Source organism: Nerophis lumbriciformis, linkage group LG16, assembly GCF_033978685.3.
Source record: "Nerophis lumbriciformis linkage group LG16, RoL_Nlum_v2.1, whole genome shotgun sequence".
Classification (NCBI taxonomy): Eukaryota; Metazoa; Chordata; class Actinopteri; order Syngnathiformes; family Syngnathidae; genus Nerophis; species Nerophis lumbriciformis.
This window is the reverse complement of record NC_084563.2, coordinates 38,735,984-38,753,614: the sequence shown is the minus strand read 5'-3', so window position 1 is coordinate 38,753,614 and position 17,631 is coordinate 38,735,984.

Sequence of the window (17,631 nt, the reverse complement as noted above, 5' to 3'; positions counted from 1 at the left end):
CATACAGTATAATTATCATATGACATATTTGGATAAAACTAAAAGGCAGGTTTTCATATCAAAACAAAGAGACATTATAAGAGTGTGTGATGTCATTGAAATCTTGTTCATTTGTTTGCATATCAAAACAAAATGATATATAACGATAACTAATATATGTAATAGTAAATATTTTAATAATAATAATACATACTATATAGGAATAACAATGAATCAATAAATAAAACAAGATAGTTGAGAAGCACATGTGTGAAATAAACCACATAATGATAGACTCCATTTATACCCCTAAAAAGTGCTCAACATAATAATATGGACTGGTATTTGACACATCTCATCAAGTATGACTCTAAACCTAAAAACACCAAAATACTTAGAATATACAAAACCCAAAACCAGTGAAGTTGGTTAGTTGTGTACATCGTAAATAAAAACAGAATACAATGATTTGCAAATCCTTTTCAACTTATATTCAATTGAATAGACTGTAAAGACAAGATATTTAATGTTTGAACTGAGAAACACTTTTTTTTTGTTGCAAATTAACTTAGAATTTAATGGCAGCAACACATTGCAAAAAAGTTGGCACAGGGGCATTTTTACCACTGTGTTACATGGCCTTTCCTTTTAACAACACTCAGTAAACGTTTGGGAACTGAGGAGACCAATTTTTGAAGCTTTTCAGGTGCAATTCTTTCCCATCCTTGCTTGATGTACAGCTTAAGTTGTTCAACAGTCCGGGGTCTCCGTTGAGGTATTTTAGGCTTCATAATGCGCCACAGACTTTCAATGGGAGACAGGTCTGGACTACAGACAGGCCAGTCTAGTACCCGCACTCTTTTACTACAAAGCCATGCTGTTGTAACACGTGGCTTGGCATTGTCTTGCTGTAATAAGCATGGGCGTCCATGATAAAGACGTTGCTTGGATGGCAACATATGTTGCTCCAAAACCTGTATGTATCTTTCAGCATTAATGGTGCATTCACAGATATGTAATTTGTCCATGCCTCGGGCATTAATACACCCCCATACCATCACAGATGCTGGCTTTTGAACTTTGCGACTATAACAATCTGGATGGTACTTTTCCTCTTTGGTCTGGAGGACACGACGTCCACAGTTTCCAAAAACAATTTGAAATGTGGACTCGTCAGACCACAGAACATTGTTCCACTTTGCAAAAGTCCATCTTAGATGAGCTCGGGCCCAGCCAAGCCGGCGGCGTTTCTGGGTGTTGTTGAAATGGCTTTGGCTTTGCATAGTAGAGTTTTAACTTCTACTTAGAGATGTAGCGACAAAATGTAGTTACTGACAGTAGTTTTCTAAAGTGTTCCTGGGCCCATGTGGTGACATCCTTTAGACACTGATGTTGCTTTTTGATACGGTACTGCCTGAGGGATCGAAGGTCCGGAATATCATCACTTATGTGATAATAATATTGATAGTGATGTGATTCCTCCAGATTCTCTGAACCTTTTGATATTATGGACCGTAGATGGTGAAAACCCTAAATTCCTTGCAATTTCTGTCTTGCCTCTTGGTGAGGGCGGTCACATTTTTCTCCGCTCCCTCCTTCCCTGCTTGCTTTCTTCGTTTTGTCTTGTCTGAACTTTTTTGAAGTCTCTTTATTTGCGCTGTCCTCAAATCTAAACATCAAACATGGATATGATCAGCTGGACTCTCGACGCAATTGACAAAGTCTTTTCGACAAGGAAAAGAGGTTCGGGGGAGCCTGGCTGCCCTGGTGGAACCATTGCTGCGGGGTACGTGAGAGACTCCTGGGATGAATGGAGAATCATGTGCCTCTCAGTCCTTTCCATCGAGGACGTGGAAGACATCTACCTATTTGGAACCGTGATCGCGGGGCACCTGCTGATTGGGCTGGGCATTGCGCTGGTGTATCGTCAAGGAGCCCAACGGCTGTTCGTCGCAATGGAAGTATTGGGCCGGGCTGTGGAACACAGACTGTGACGATTTCTGATATGAATCGCAAAATGAATCTCATCATGGAGAAGCTTGCTGAGAAGGAGAATTAAATTTAATTTGAGAGAACCAGCACGGACACATTGAGCAGGAAAGTCATTGTTCTGACTGCTCGAAGAAAACAACATCCTAATCTACAATTTGACTCCCTCGAATGGCCTTGACGCAGGAACAGGATGTTCTGAAAAACTCCCCCGAGGACTCCTCAACGATGGACGCTTTTGACCTTCCTTTTTTTCAACAACAACTGGTGTTGAACTTTGAGATCGGCCCCAGTCCACAAAAACATTTCAACATCTCACCCAAGTTAATTGGGCATACATGCACGCACTCGCCCCTTCCTCAATCAACGCCTTCACCACTGCTTAATTCCTCTTCGGGGTTATGGATGGCTGAGTAGCGCTTTATAGCGGCAGGCCGGCCTCCAGGGCCCCAAATCCCCCCCCTCTGTTGCGAGTTGTTGTGATTATATGTATCATGTTTATGTGTGCTATGCTATGTGAGGTTTTTTCCTTGGACTCAGTCTGGACCCCTCCCGAAGGTCCAGCCTTAGACTAATATTTTTTTTACTCTTCCCCCCCTTTCCCAATATCACCTTTTTCCCACCTTTTTTAAGGAGCGCTGTAAGTGGCTGATCCGTTGGCGGTCCCGTCTTGTCCCCCTGTAGCGTATGTCTGCTCTTAGTGGGACTGTGCCGAAAATGAAATTTCAGTTCTTATATGTCTTGTACATGTTAAAAAATGGACAATAATAAAGCATCTTGAATCTTGAATCTCTTGAATAGCTAGTTGAGAAATGTTCTTAAACTGTTCGACAAATTGCTCACGCATTTGTTCACAAAGTGGTGACCTTTGATGAGCATTCCTCAACTTTCTCAGTCTTTTTTGCCACTTGTGCCTGTTTTTTTTTTAAACATGTTGCAGGCATCAAATTCCAAATGCGACTATTTGCAAAAAATAACGTTTTCCAGTTCGAACTTTAAATATCTTGTCTTTGCAGTCCATTCAATTGAATATAGGTTGAAAATGATTTGTAAATCATTGTATTCTGTTTTTATTTACGATTTACACAACGTGCCAACTTCACTGGTTTTGGGTTTTGTACATCACATGAAAGCTACCTCATGACAACAAAACCTGCAATGCATACCAACATTCTCGGTGAGTTGCCAAAAGCTGTGGTCCAACACCACGCTAGAGACATTCTCAAAATAGTGGATGCAATGTCAGAGTCCTCAGCTGGTACCACAGACGACATGTCAACAACTGAAAAAGACAAGGTGTCATCCTGTGCTGGAACAGTGCCTGTTTTTCCCGAATAAATGCCACAGCTGATCGATCATGAGCCAGTGGAAAACACTGTAAAAGTGAACCACATGTTTTGTTCAATCCACCTGAAATTTATAGAAAATAAATCTTAGTCATGGGTTGGTTGGTTTTTGAAATACATATGATATTTTTCAACTGTAACAAGTAGAGATGTCCGATATTATCGGCCGATAAATGCTTTAGAATGTAATATCGGAAATTATCGGTAACAGTTTCAAAAAGTAAAATTAATGACTTTTTTCAAAACGCCGTTGTATGGAGCGGTACATATCCGGTAAAATACGGACGTAGTATACTCTGAACTGAAGCCGTGTGCCTTCATTGTTTTTGTAGCTGTTGTTTTAAGTCATGTTTAAAAAAAAAAATAATGCACTTTGTGAAAGTCAAAGTATAGTATTTCCCATAGTTGTAGTGAAGTGAAGTGAAGTGAATTATATTTATATAGCGCTTTTTCTCTAGTGACATAGTGAAACCCAATATCTAAGTTACAAACCCCATTTCCATATGAGTTGGGAAATTGTGTTAGATGTAAATATAAACGGAATACAATGATTGGCAAATCATTTTCAACCCATATTCAGTTGAATATGCTACAAAGACAACATATTTCATGTTCAAACTGATCAACATTTTTTTTTTGCAAATAATCATTAACTTTAGAATTTGATAACAGCAACACGTGACAAAGAAGTTGGGAAAGGTGGCAATAAATACTGATAAAGTTGAGGAATGCTCATCAAACACTTATTTGGAACATCCCACAGGTGAACAGGCAAATTGGGAACAGGTGGGTGCCATGATTGGGTATAAAAGTAGATTCCATGAAATGCTCAGTCATTCACAAACAAGGATGGGGCGAGGGTCACCACTTTGTCAACAAATGCGTGAGCAAATTGTTGAACAGTTTAAGAAAAACCTTTCTCAACCAGCTATTGCAAGAAATTTAGGGATTTCACCATCTACGGTCCGTAATATCATGAAATGGTTCAGAGAATCTGGAGAAATCACTGCACGTAAGCAGCTAAGCCTGTGACCTTCTATCCCTCAGGCTGTACTGCATCAACAAGCGACATCAGTGTGTAAAGGATATCACCACATGGGCTCAGGAACACTTCAGAAACCCACTGTCAGTAACTACAGTTGGTCGCTACATCTGTAAGTGCAAGTTAAAACTCTCCTATGCAAGGCGAAAACCGTTTATCAACAACACCCAGAAACGCCGTCGGCTTCGCTGGGCCTGAGCTCATCTAAGATGGACTGATACTAAGTGGAAAAGTGTTCTGTGGTCTGACGAGTCCACATTTCAAATTGTTTTTGGAAACTGTGGACGTCGTGTCCTCCAGACCAAAGAGGAAAAGAACCATTCGGATTGTTAAAGGCGCAAAGTTGAAAAGCCAGCATCTGTGATGGTATGGGGGTGTATTAGTGCCCAAGACATGGGTAACTTACACATCTGTGAAGGCGCCATTAATGCTGAAAGGTATACAGGTTTTGGAGCAACATATGTTGCCATCCAAGCAACGTTACCATGGACGCCCCTGCTTATTTCAGCAAGACAATGCCAAGCCACGTGTTACATCAACGTGGCTTCATAGTAAAAGAGTGCGGGTACTAGACTGGCCTGCCTGTAGTCCAGACCTGTCTCCCGTTGAAAATGTGTGGCACATTATGAAGCCTAAAATACCACAACGGAGACCCCCGGACTGTTGAACAACTTAAGCTGTTCATCAAGCAGGAATGGGAAAGAATTCCACCTGAGAAGCTTAAAAAATGTGTCTCCTCAGTTCCCAAACGTTGACTGAGTGTTGTTAAAAGGAAAGGCCATGTAACACAGTGGTGAACATGCCCTTAAGTTAATTATTATTTTCAAAAAAAAAAAAATTTATGAGTTTGAACATCAAATATGTTGTCTTTGTAGCATATTCAACTGAATATGGGTTGAAAAGGATTTGCAAATCATTGTATTCCGTATAGGCTCCAGCGCCCCCCGCCACCCCAAAGGGAATAAGCGGTAGAAAATGGATGGATGGATTGTATTCCGTTTATATTTACATCTAACACAATTTCCTAACTCATATGGAAACAGGGTTTGTACATTCATACCAGTGTGGGTGGGCACTGGGAGCAGGTGGGTAAAGTGTCTTGCCCAAGGACACAACGGCAGTGACTAGGATGGCGGAAGCGGGGATCGAACCGGCAACCCTCAAGTTGCTGGCACGGTCGCTCTACCAACCGAGCTATACCGCCCCAGTGGGTAGTGGGTATTAGGATTATCTGACGGAGAGCATGTCCCAAATTCCAAGCTGCTGTTTTGAGGCATGTTAAAAAAAATAATGCACTTTGTGACTTCAATGATAAATATGGCAGCGCCATGTTGGCATTTTTTCCATAACTGAAGTTGAAGTTGTTCTCTTATTTTGGAAAACCTTGTTTTTGATTGATTGATTGGGCAGCACGGTGGAAGAGGGGTTAGAGCATCTGCCTCACAATACAAAGGTCCTGAGTAGTCCTGAGTTCAATCCCGGGCTCAGGATCTTTCTGTGTGGAGTTTGCATGTTCTGCCCGTGACTGCGTGGGTTCCCTCCGGGTACTCCGGCTTCCTCCCACCCCCAAAGACATGCACCTGGGGATAGGTTGATTGGCAACACTAAATGGTCCCTAGTGTGTGAATGTGAGTGTGAATGTTGTCTGTCTATTTGTGTTGGCCCTGTGATGAGGTGGCGACTTGTCCAGAGTGTACACCGCCTTCCGCCCGAATGCAGCTGAGATAGGCTCCAGCGACCCCACACGACCCCAGAAAGGGACAAGCGGTAGAAAATGGATGGATGATTGAAACTTGTATTAGTAGATTGCACAGTACAGTACATATTCCGTACAATTGACCACTAAATGGTAACACCCGAATACGACTTGTTTAAGTCGGGGTCCACGTTAATCAATTCATAGTAAAGTTACATGGTTTAATGCATCCAGCGGGGCATCACAACAAAATTAAGCATAATAATGTGTTAATTCCACGACTGTATATATCGGTATCGGTTGATATCGGAATCGGTAATTAAGAGTTGGACAATATCGGAATATCGGCAAAAAAGCCATTATCGGACATCTCTAGTAACAAGTATGTCAGGTAAGCTAAGTAAGTGAATTACATTTATATAGCACTTTTTCTCGGTAAGACTCAAAGCGCTTTCCATCGGGAAAGCCATTATCCACATTTTTAGCTGCATTTAAAGGGGAACATTATCACCAGACCTATGTAAGCGTCAATATATACCTTGATGTTGCAGAAAAAAGACCATATATTTTTTTAACCGATTTCCGAACTCTAAATGGGTGAATTTTGGCGAATTAAACGCCTTTCTAATATTCGCTCTCGGAGCGATGACGTCACAACGTGACGTCACATCGGGAAGCTATCCGCCATTTTCTCAAACACCGAGTCAAATCAGCTCTGTTATTTTCCGTTTTTTCGACTGTTTTCCGTACCTTGGAGACATCATGCCTCGTCTGTGTGTTGTCGGAGGGTGTAACAACACGAACAGGGACGGATTCAAGTTGCACCAGTGGCCCAAAGATGCGAAAGTGGCAAGAAAATGGACGTTTGTTCCGCACACTTTACCGACGAAAGCTATGCTACGACAGAGATGGCAAGAATGTGTGGATATCCTGCGACACTCAAAGCAGATGCATTTTCAACGATAAAGTCAAAGAAATCTGCCGCCAGACCCCCATTGAATCTGCCGGAGTGTGTGAGCAATTCAGGGACAAAGGACCTCGGTAGCACGGCAAGCAATGGCGGCAGTTTGTTCCCGCAGACGAGCGAGCTAAACCCCCTGGATGTCTTGGCTCACACCGTCCCTTATGCCACCGAAGATGATCAAGAGAAGAATATCGACCCTAACTTCCCTGGCCTGCTGACATCAACTCCAAAACTGGACAGATCAGCTTTCAGGAAAAGAGCGCAGATAAGGGTATGTCTACAGAATATATTAATTGATGAAAATTGGGCTGTCTGCACTCTCAAAGTGCATGTTGTTGCCAAATGTATTTCATATGCTGTAAACCTAGTTCATAGTTGTTAGTTTCCTTTAATGCCAAACAAACACATACCAATCGTTGGTTAGAAGGCGATCGCCAAATTCGTCCTCGCTTTCTCCCGTGTCGCTGGCTGTCGTGTCGTTTTCGTCGTATTTGCTTGCATACGGTTCAAACCGATATGGCTCAATAGCTTCAGTTTCTTCTTCAATTTCGTTTTCGCTACCTGCCTCCACACTACAACCATCCGTTTCAATACATGCATAATCTGTTGAATCGCTTAAGCTGCTGAAATCCGAGTCTGAATCCGAGCTAATGTCGCTATAGCTTGCTGTTCTATGCGCCATGTTTGTTTGAGTTGGCATCACTCTGTGACGTCACAGGAAAATGGACGGGTGTATATAACGATGGTTAAAATCAGGCACTTTGAAGCTTTTTTTAGGGATATTGATGGGTAAAATTTTGAAAAAAACTACGAAAAATAAAATAAGCCACTGGGAACTGATTTTTAATGGTTTTAACCCTTTTGAAATTGTGATAATGTTCCCCTTTAAACCAGTGTGGGTGGCACTCGGAGCAAGGAGGTTAAAGTGTCTTGCCCAAGGTAACAACAGTAGCGTCTAGGATGGCAGAAGAAGCTGGAATTGAAGCGGTCGCTCTACCAACTGAGCCACACAAGTGTATATACCAATATTATTCGAAGTGCTATTCTATCACCTATTTCAGTGAAGTATTTATTCTTGTGTTTTCTCAGCTTCACCAGGTAAGTGTAGTAATTTCGTTTTTCCACAGAGCCTTTTTTCCTAGTGTCACCATTGGTATAACTGGCGGAGCCAAATGCAGAAATGACAGGCAGAATCAAAGTCCAAGGGTTATTATTGAAAAACCAAGAGGGAACGGTGGGAGCTTGTAGTTCTTGGCTTTTGTGGTCCAGGAGAGCAGGCTGAGGCAGGCACACACTGTGGGTAGAGTACTGAAGGCAGAGGAAAACAGGGGTAAGTCGAGGAGCAAAAAACACAAAAACAGCAGATCCGCAAGATCATCAAAAATGTTAGAATTCTAGGAAAACTGTCAAGAAGCGTTACCACGTGTAGAACTGTGAACGATCTGGCCATCGTGCCGAGTGAAGTCCAAACATATATAGGCTGCAGGTGATGAGTTGATGGCAGGCAGGTGAGTTGATTCGTGAGCTGGGATCAGCCGTGCCAGGCTGAGAGCTGGAACCAAGCCTATGCCCAAAACAGGCCTCCTCTCACAAAGACACACACAGAGACACACACATAGAGACTGTGACACCTAGTATGTATTTCAGGTTGGTCTGCGCTATTTAGATAGATTTCCGGTATTTTAGTTATTTATTTTATTGTGGAGGGAGACGTGGCCAGCGCTGTCTGCAGGAGCAAAGGTCACCGCCTCTGTCCATGGTGCTGAGGACAGAGCACCATCAGACGGGGAAGTGGCAGTGCTGACGGCGAGACACAGCTGGCAGGTGATTAGATTTCACAGGTAGTACGTGTTAATCTAATCATCTGTTGTCTTTAACAGTAAGCGGCCGGGAGCAGGAGGGGAGAGAGGATACGGATGTGGCTGAAAAGGTGCGTCTTGCTGGATAGAAAACTTTGTGAAAACATATGAGCATTAAAACTGTCAGGTTCAAATACAGGACATCTGTTACACAAGACAAAAGGCAAGGAATCAAACAGAGACAGAATTCAATTTGGACTCAATTGAGGAAAGACATGGTCACTGTACTCTCTGCACAGTCCTGCACCACGCTCTGACAAAGAAGGTTTCCGTCTCCTCTTTTATTTAGAGATTTCAATGTTTACACAACAACACATGTCTCAGCAGGAATGGGGAGTATGCAAACAGTCATTGTTGTCGGTCACATTGAAGACAAAAGAAGAAGATCCCTCAGGCCTGGGCTCGTCCCGGATCCAGCCTGGGCAGGCCCTGGAAGACAATGGATGACCCCTCCCGTCTCATTCCATCGTCCACAGCGGAATCTTCCAAGCGTTTGGCTTGGTGCAACAAAGACCGCTTCTTGTCTGTTCATTGAGAACTCAGAACGGAAAGTTTCATCCTGGATTCAGCTTGGGCAGGTTTGCAAGACAATGGATGACCCCTCCCGTCTCATTCCATCGTCCACAGCGGAATTTTCCAAGCGTTTGGCTTGGTGCAACAAAGACCGCTTCTTGTCTGTTCATTGAGAACTCAGAACGGAAAGTTTTTTGATAATCTAAATACAATTTTTCTGACATTTCCCTCCTGTTTATCAAACAACTTCCCCAGACTCTCATCATCCCCAATAACTTCTTCTTGCGATTTTCAGTTAATGGTTCATTTCCCTAGGGCCAAGTTATGTTTACACTCAGAGTTCAACATCAATTTTTTTTTTCATCGTTACTTGGGTCTGGAAACAGATCAGGAACACCATCCAGGTAGATATCCCCATCATCAGATTCATCTTCCTTATCGTCCGCCAGGAGGTGCATCTGAACAGCTTTATCATCTGCTGGGCTAATCGCTGTGGTAATCAGACGGTTAAGCAGAGAACGCAGACAGGGAATACAACAACATCCACACAACGTCAGTATTGCTACAAACACGGCCATAGATACTAGAATTGATGATACCAAAGACTTGTATTTGCCGAAACCGTCCATCCACCCATCCCACATAGATGTATCTATGCCTGAGTGCTCTTTCATTTTACCGTTGAGGGTGCGAAGGCCTTCCAGTGCTTTGGTCAGGCTACCTTCTGCATCGGTGTTGTTTGGTATGAACGTGCAACACTGTTCACCAAATATTGCGCACACACCCCCTCTTTCCGCTAACAACATGTCCAGCGCCATACGGTTTTGAAAGGCCATAAGGGAGGTGGCGGCGAGTTGATCAGCGACTGCTTCAAGTCCAGCCTGTGTCCAATTTCCCAATCTCTGTACGTTGTAGTGGACATAGTTTATTCTGTCAACATTCTTGTTAATCGTACACCACCAGCAGACAAATGATTCAAATCCAGCTGCAACTTGATTTACCAATTTATAGTCGTCAGGTACACCTCTTGGGACACCTATTGCATCGATATAAGTTGGATCTCCAACACTTTGCCAGGTCATATCACGTTTAGTTATTTTCCAATGTTTAGGTATCAAACTGTTCAGGCGTGTTAACAATTCTTGTGCTGTTGTGGGGTATATGGAGGTGGGCAGGAGCAGTGTGATCAGAGCACAATATCCTGTTACATTTTGCGGTAATCGGTCATAGATTCTTTCCTCACCGCACCACCACCACACATCTCCTCGTGATACTGGTACAAATATTGATACATTTACTATGTGTAAGCAGTTATCCAATGATAAATTTCCTAACTGTTGTCCAGAGCCTAGCATGTAAATGCAGGTATAGTTAGCTTTTGTCACATGTTTATCAAATATTGGTTTCTGCTTTGTTTCCTTAGTTACAGGGTAGATTTTGTCCCATGTAGTGCAATTCTTTTCAGGAGTTGTTTTGCTCATTACTTCAATTAAACATTTTTCACTCATAGGTGCCGGTATGATCTTGAGTAATGGCCTGGGACTCATGCATACTACACAATCAATTTTAGCAGCCTTTCCCGCTTGCTCCGCCATGAGCAACCAATTATTGTTTTGCCCCGATACTCCTGTGGTAATAGTAAACCATTCATCCTTTGTTAAAGGTCCATTGACAATGTGGACCTTGAGAGTGCTTTTGGTCAGGGGTCCTATTGTTAGACCTGTGTGTGTTTTCCCAGTATGGTTCCTAAATTGTTTACTTCCATCTTTAATGGTCACATTTGGGCAGAGTGATATGACAGCACAGGGATCTTCACCAGTCTTGTAGACACAAATAGCCAGAGGATAACATTTAGGGGCAACATGTCTATTAACAGGTGGAGTGGAGTTGAGTGGAGACTCTGCAGTATTGAATTTCATTACTAGACTATTGGCTGTTTTAGTCAATTTAAATCGGGATTTCCATTTGATTGCCTCTGGTTGCCACCCATAAGTGGATGTGTCCCACGAGTCGGTGGTATGAGAAACCCATCCCCAATCAGAAGTATATCCACTCACTCCTATGTACCACGGATAGCTTTGCCACTCAATCCCCCTGTGTCCTCCTATTTCTAATTGTGACAGTGGAATTTGCAGTGTGCTGGTGAACATGTCCCTTTCATAACACAAATAGAAACCCGAATACTTTTGTCCATTACTGTTTTTCTGGCAAGGGTTTTCTGGCATTTTTTCCACTAATGGGGTTATTCCGAATCCTCCCATTACCCGTCTTCTAATACGACCTCCCCTGTGAGTGTATTTTACTTCTTGATTCCGCCTGTGGTTTGGGTTTACTATGGGCGCAGTATCATTTTGTTTCCTGAGTTCTACATTTTCCTCAGATTCCCAGGTGAACCATATTATGGGGGCAGGGCCGACCAGTACCAATATCGTTAACCCGTATGTTATGGACCGTCTGAGCCATTGGGGTGTCATTTCTGCTGATTCACTCCTCTACTAAGGTCAGTGGTTTGGCTCAACTCTAGTTATCGTGTGTGTCCACACTATCACTAGACTTGGCTTCCCTTTCCCTATTGGATAATTCAACAGAAATGACCTTTTTACAATGTACTAAGTGTACCCAGGTTGGTCTTTCCGCTATCTTTACTGCTGTCGGGGTTGTTAACAGTACCTGGTACGGTCCCTCCCACCTTGGAGAATGCCAATGTTTTCTTTTAACGCTTCTTATCAGAACCCACTCTCCTGGTTCCACTAGGTCTGTTATCTGTGGAAACACAGTAGGTTTGTCTCTATTAGCTTCTGTCTCTTTCAATTTCTCCAGCATCTTGCGCATATAATCTGCTAAATTTGGTTCATCATTAGGTTCACATTGATTTTTGAAATTTGGTAGCCGATAAGGTCTTCCAAATATTATTTCAAATGGTGTTAGTCCTGTTGTACTTGTAATGTTCATGTACATTTTTACTAAATCTATACATTGTGTCCATGGACGTTTTGTTTCTTCCATACATTTCTTTAGTCTGTTTTTAATTGTTCCGTTTGTCCTTTCCACTAGTCCTGCGCTTTGTGGATGGTAAGCACAGTGATTTTTTAAATTAATGTGGAATAACAATCCTATATTCTTGATCAATTGATTTACAAAATGGGGTCCGTTGTCACTGTATAGTTTTTCGGGTATACCATATCTTGGTATTATATCTTTGCATAATGCCTTTGCTACTGTTAGCGCATCTGCTTTCCCTGTAGGAAATATTTCTACCCATTTTGAAAATGCATCTACTATGACCAGACAATACTGTTTTCCTTCACTCTTATTTAGTTCAATAAAATCCATGCATAGATGTTGGAACGGGTGTTCTGGTTTGGGGAATTGGCCACGTTGTGGGCGCATATTCCCTTGTGGATTGTGCCTCGCACAGGTCATGCATGCCCTACAAAAATTTTTTGAATAAGAATTAAAACCATAGGTAGTATAGTACTTCTGTATAAGACCTGTCATCCCTCCTGTTGAGACATGAGTACAACCATGGCTCAAAACTGCTGCCCATTTATACAGATTTTTTGGTAAGATTGGTTTATCGTCTGGACATACATAGATATCTTCTTTGTTCAACGTGGCTCCGTTTTTTATCCATTTATCTTTCTCTTTTGGAGTACTTTGTTGTTGCATGTCTTTTAGTATATCATTATTTATGTCACAAGTTTGCAGTTTGAAAACTTGCATTTCCTCTTCTGCTGCTTGTTTTGCTGTTTTGTCCGCAAACGCATTTCCCAGTGTTACTGTGTCCGTTCCGTTTGTGTGTGCCGCACATTTGCATATTGCTATTTTAGCTGGTAGCTTTACTGCTTCTAATAATTCTTTTAATAGTTCTCCATGTGTTACAGGTTTTCCTGTTGACGTTATCATCCCTCTATTTTGCCAGTGTTGTGCAAATGTGTGCACTGTTGAGAATGCGTATTGACTATCTGTGTATATTGTAACCATTTGATCTTTCATTAATTTACATGCTTCTGTTAGTGCCACTAATTCCGCCGCTTGTGCGGAGTAATTTGATGTTAATTTGAGAGCTTTCAACACTTTAGTTGCTGTGACAACCGCACATCCTATTCTATTTTTCCCATCTTCCCCTTTCCGTGCTGACCCGTCTACAAACAATACTCCTCCCCCCGTAAGAGGTTGGTCTTGTAAGTCAGGTCTGGGCTTAGATGTTTGTTCTGCTAACTGTTGACAGTCATGTGGTTCTCCATCACTGGGGTCAGGAATTAATGTTGCTGGATTAAGTGTTGTGCATCTCTCTATTGTCAGATGTGGTTGTGATAGTAACGTTGCCATACAGGATAAGTGTCTAGCTGGTGATAAGAACGTTAAATTAGTTTGTAGTAACAGTGCTGACACAGCATGAGGCACTTTTAGGGTTAATGGGTGGAACAGTACAATTTGACTACTGCTATCAATTGCCATAGATGCTCCCACTACTGCTCGCACACAATGAGGGAGTGCACATGCTACACTATCTAATCTAGATGAGAAATATGCCACAGGCCTTTGTTTAGCACCATGTTGTTGTAGTAACACGGATGTCATAAAATGGCCTCTGCAGTCTACCATTTGTATGAATGGTTTGCTATAGTCTGGTAAGGCTAATGTCGTGCTGGACACTAATGTCCTTTTTATTTCACAGAATGCTGCTTCAGCTTCTGGATTCCACTCTACAGGTGATGACATTTTTAGATCTTTTTCATACATTAATTTACTTAATGGAGCTACTATTTCAGCGTAATTTGGTATCCAACTTCTACAATAATTAGTTAATCCTAAAAATGACATCATTTGCTTCTTTGTTTGCGGTTTTGGTGCTTGTAGTATTGCTGTTTTTCTGCTTTCCACAATAGTGCGTCCATTTTTGCTAAGAGAATGTCCTAGATACCTTACTTCTGTTTTGCATAATTGGACTTTTGCTTTGCTTACTTTGTGTCCTTCACTATGTAGATGATTTAATAACGCTAGTGTATCTTTTCTACAGGTTTCCTTATCCGGTGATGCTAATAATATGTCATCTACGTATATTAGGACTTGACTTCCTCCAGAAGGGTCGAATTTAGACATACTTGCATGCATTGCTTGTGAATAGATTGTCGGACTTTCCGCATACCCTTGAGGTAGTCTTGTATGGGTGTATCTCTTCCCTTTATAAGTAAATGCAAACCAAAATTGACTTTTTTTATGTATTGGTATCGAGAAGAATGCATTACTGATATCAATCACTGTGAAATGTGTCGCATCCGTTCTTAGGCTGTTCAATAACGTATACGGATCTGGTACACATGGTGCACGTTGTATTACTGCATTGTTTATTGCTTGTAAGTCTTGTACCATTCGCCATCCCACTGAGGGTGGCTGTTTTTTTACAGGAAATATTGGGGTATTACATGGTGAATCCTCACATTCTATTATGACTCCGGCTTTAATTAGATCTTCTATCACAGGTTTTATTCCTTCTAATGCATCTGGTTTTAATGGATATTGTTTTATGCATGGTCTATATTCTGTTCTTGATCTGATTTGTACTGGTTGTATATTTTTAATTTTGCCCACATCAGTGGGTCCTTTTGACCATAATTCTTTTGGTATTTCATCTAAAAATACTTCTTCAGCTTCAGTAAGTAGCAATTGTCAGTATTTTGTGTCGGGTTCCAGATGTACTCCACTTTGTAGAGTTATAGTCCAGAACAGACTTGTTTTTGTCATTCCAGTTTCTCTATTTACCCATGTTTTGTCTGAGGTTTTTTCCCAATTAGTCAGATATTCCCCTTTCGCTACTAATGCCCCTAGATCTTCCCATTTCATGTCATAATCTTTGTACAGTGATATATGTGGTGCAGTATACATTCTGAACAGGGTAGACAAGGGTGCAGGTAGCTTGACAGCCACTGCAGCTGCTGCTTCCCCGTCAGTGTACAGATATGTCAGTGTTACTTTTGTTGGAGTCTCTTTGTCTAAATTCTTTTGATAGCCAAAATCTGGTCCGTCTCTGTACCACATGGTCACATGCAATTCATCAACATTCCTGTTGTCTTTTATTGTTACCTGTTTCTTTCCCTCATTTAGCAATGCAGTTGCTGTGTTTAATGGAGGTGTATTTTTCAGATCTAGGGAGTACAAATATTTGGGTCCTCCTACTCCTTCTAGTACGCATATGTCTCCTCTCTCTAATTGGTGTCGTCTTTTAACCATCATTCCTCCTTCATAATTTGATACTATCGCTAAACCTAGCACAGTCATCACGTCTCGTCCTAATAGGTTTACTGGACAGTCTGGGAAACTTATAATTGGCATGTTACACGAATTCCCTAACGGGTCTCGCAACCATACTACTTCTGTTTCCGCTACTGTCACAATTTCACCATTAGCTGCTCTTGCAGAAATGTTATTCCCACTTAGTTTTATTCCTGGAAAACGTTCTCTACATGTAGTTCTACATGCTCCGGTATCGCACAAAAATTTGATTTCTTTGCCATTTATTTCAATTATTATTTCTGGTTTACTCGCTGTTATTTTACTTAAGTTCTCATAATTTAGTATGTCCTTACAATCACTCTGATTAATTTCTTTGTCTTTTTGTGTGGTCTTTGGAGATTTGGATGTCTCCTGATCTAGTCATGCTGAGTAACCTTGATTGTTATTTTTTCTCTCAGGACAAACACGTGCGAAATGTCCTTCTCTGCCACAGTGCCAACATGCAGTAGAGTACAACTGCTGTTGTTGTCTTTGTCGTCCTCCATCTAAGTTCCATCCCCCTAGACCTGATCGCCCTCGTCCTCTAAACTGTCCTCTACCCCGCCCTTTATTTTGGGTATAATAGATTTCGCTATTTTCCTCCTCGTGGTAGAATGTGTCAGTGCTTACTTTTGTTTTTTTTCTGTTTGTAACTTTTTCTGCATGTAATGCATGATTTATATATTCATCTAATGTTCCTGTGGGGAAACCAATGTAATGTTTGTTTACCCACTCATGTATGGCTTGTCTGGAGTTTGCATGCAGAATGTTTTTTAGTTGTTGTTGGTAGGGTCCCTGTGGATCAGCATTTTCATTTAGTCCGCTGTGTTGTTTAAATGTTTTTTCCAATCTTAGTTTATAATCTTCAAATGTTTCTTCATCTTTTTGTTTTATTCTTCCCAATTCAGTGTAATTCGCTCTCTTTTGGAACCTTTGTTCAACACGTGTCATTAAGTCTCGTACCCTATTTCTTAGGTCGTCGTGGTCGTGCTGTAATGGTATTCCTCTTCCATCTCGTATGTCTATTCCCATGGGGTCCCAATTGCCTCTTACTTGGTACCATTTCGGTCCCAATGCAGTCATCCAGGCAGTCTGTGTCTCCATCCCGTTAAGGTGATAGGATCTACGGAGGTTTTCCATTCCCTCGAGGAACTGTGTTACGTCCTCGGTGTATGGTGTTACCTCTTCTAATGCTTTTTAACATCTACCAACGTCCATGTCCTGTGTACTAACAGTGTTGGGACTTGTCCTTGTTCTCCTGCACGTGGATTAGCCACTTCAATTAATGGATATAATTCCCCATCGTCAAGATTATAGCCTTGAGTTGGCTTTTTAGGTTCGGGCGAAAACATTACCCCTTGCTTTTTGGACCATTTCAGGTCTGAGTTTTTTGGGTCCCTTTTTGATCTTACTGTTAGTTGTGTCGTTACACTTTCATTATATGGCGGTGGATTCTGTATTTTGTTTAGGTCTGGATATATCGCTGATTGGTGTTCTGTTGTTGTTGGCGCGCTGTGTGAGTCAGCTTCTATTTGTACTTCTTCCTCACTTGACTCATTCTCACTGTCTTCCCTTACAAACTGCCTACTTCTTGTCCTAACTGGCCCTGTTTCATAATCTTCTGTTCTATGAAACATTAGCTTTTTTTCTCTCTTAGCCCTTTCTTTTTCCTCTTCTCTTTCTTTTATTTTCCTTTCTTCCTGCTCTTCCTTTTTTTTCTGTCTTTCTCCGTCTTCTCTATTTTGAGCCATTCTCATCCAGCACCCCGTGTGGTCCCACCCCATTCTGGCTAGCTTTTTTCTGTTACTTCCGCATTTTTCTATTATTGATTCTCGCAACTTTAGAATATCACCTACTTTGAGGCATCCGGTAAATTTATGTTTTGATATCCAGTCATCGAGAAATTTCAGTAAATCTGGATTTGTTATTTCTACCGCTTTCCAGTCTTTACATTTTAACTCGTCTTT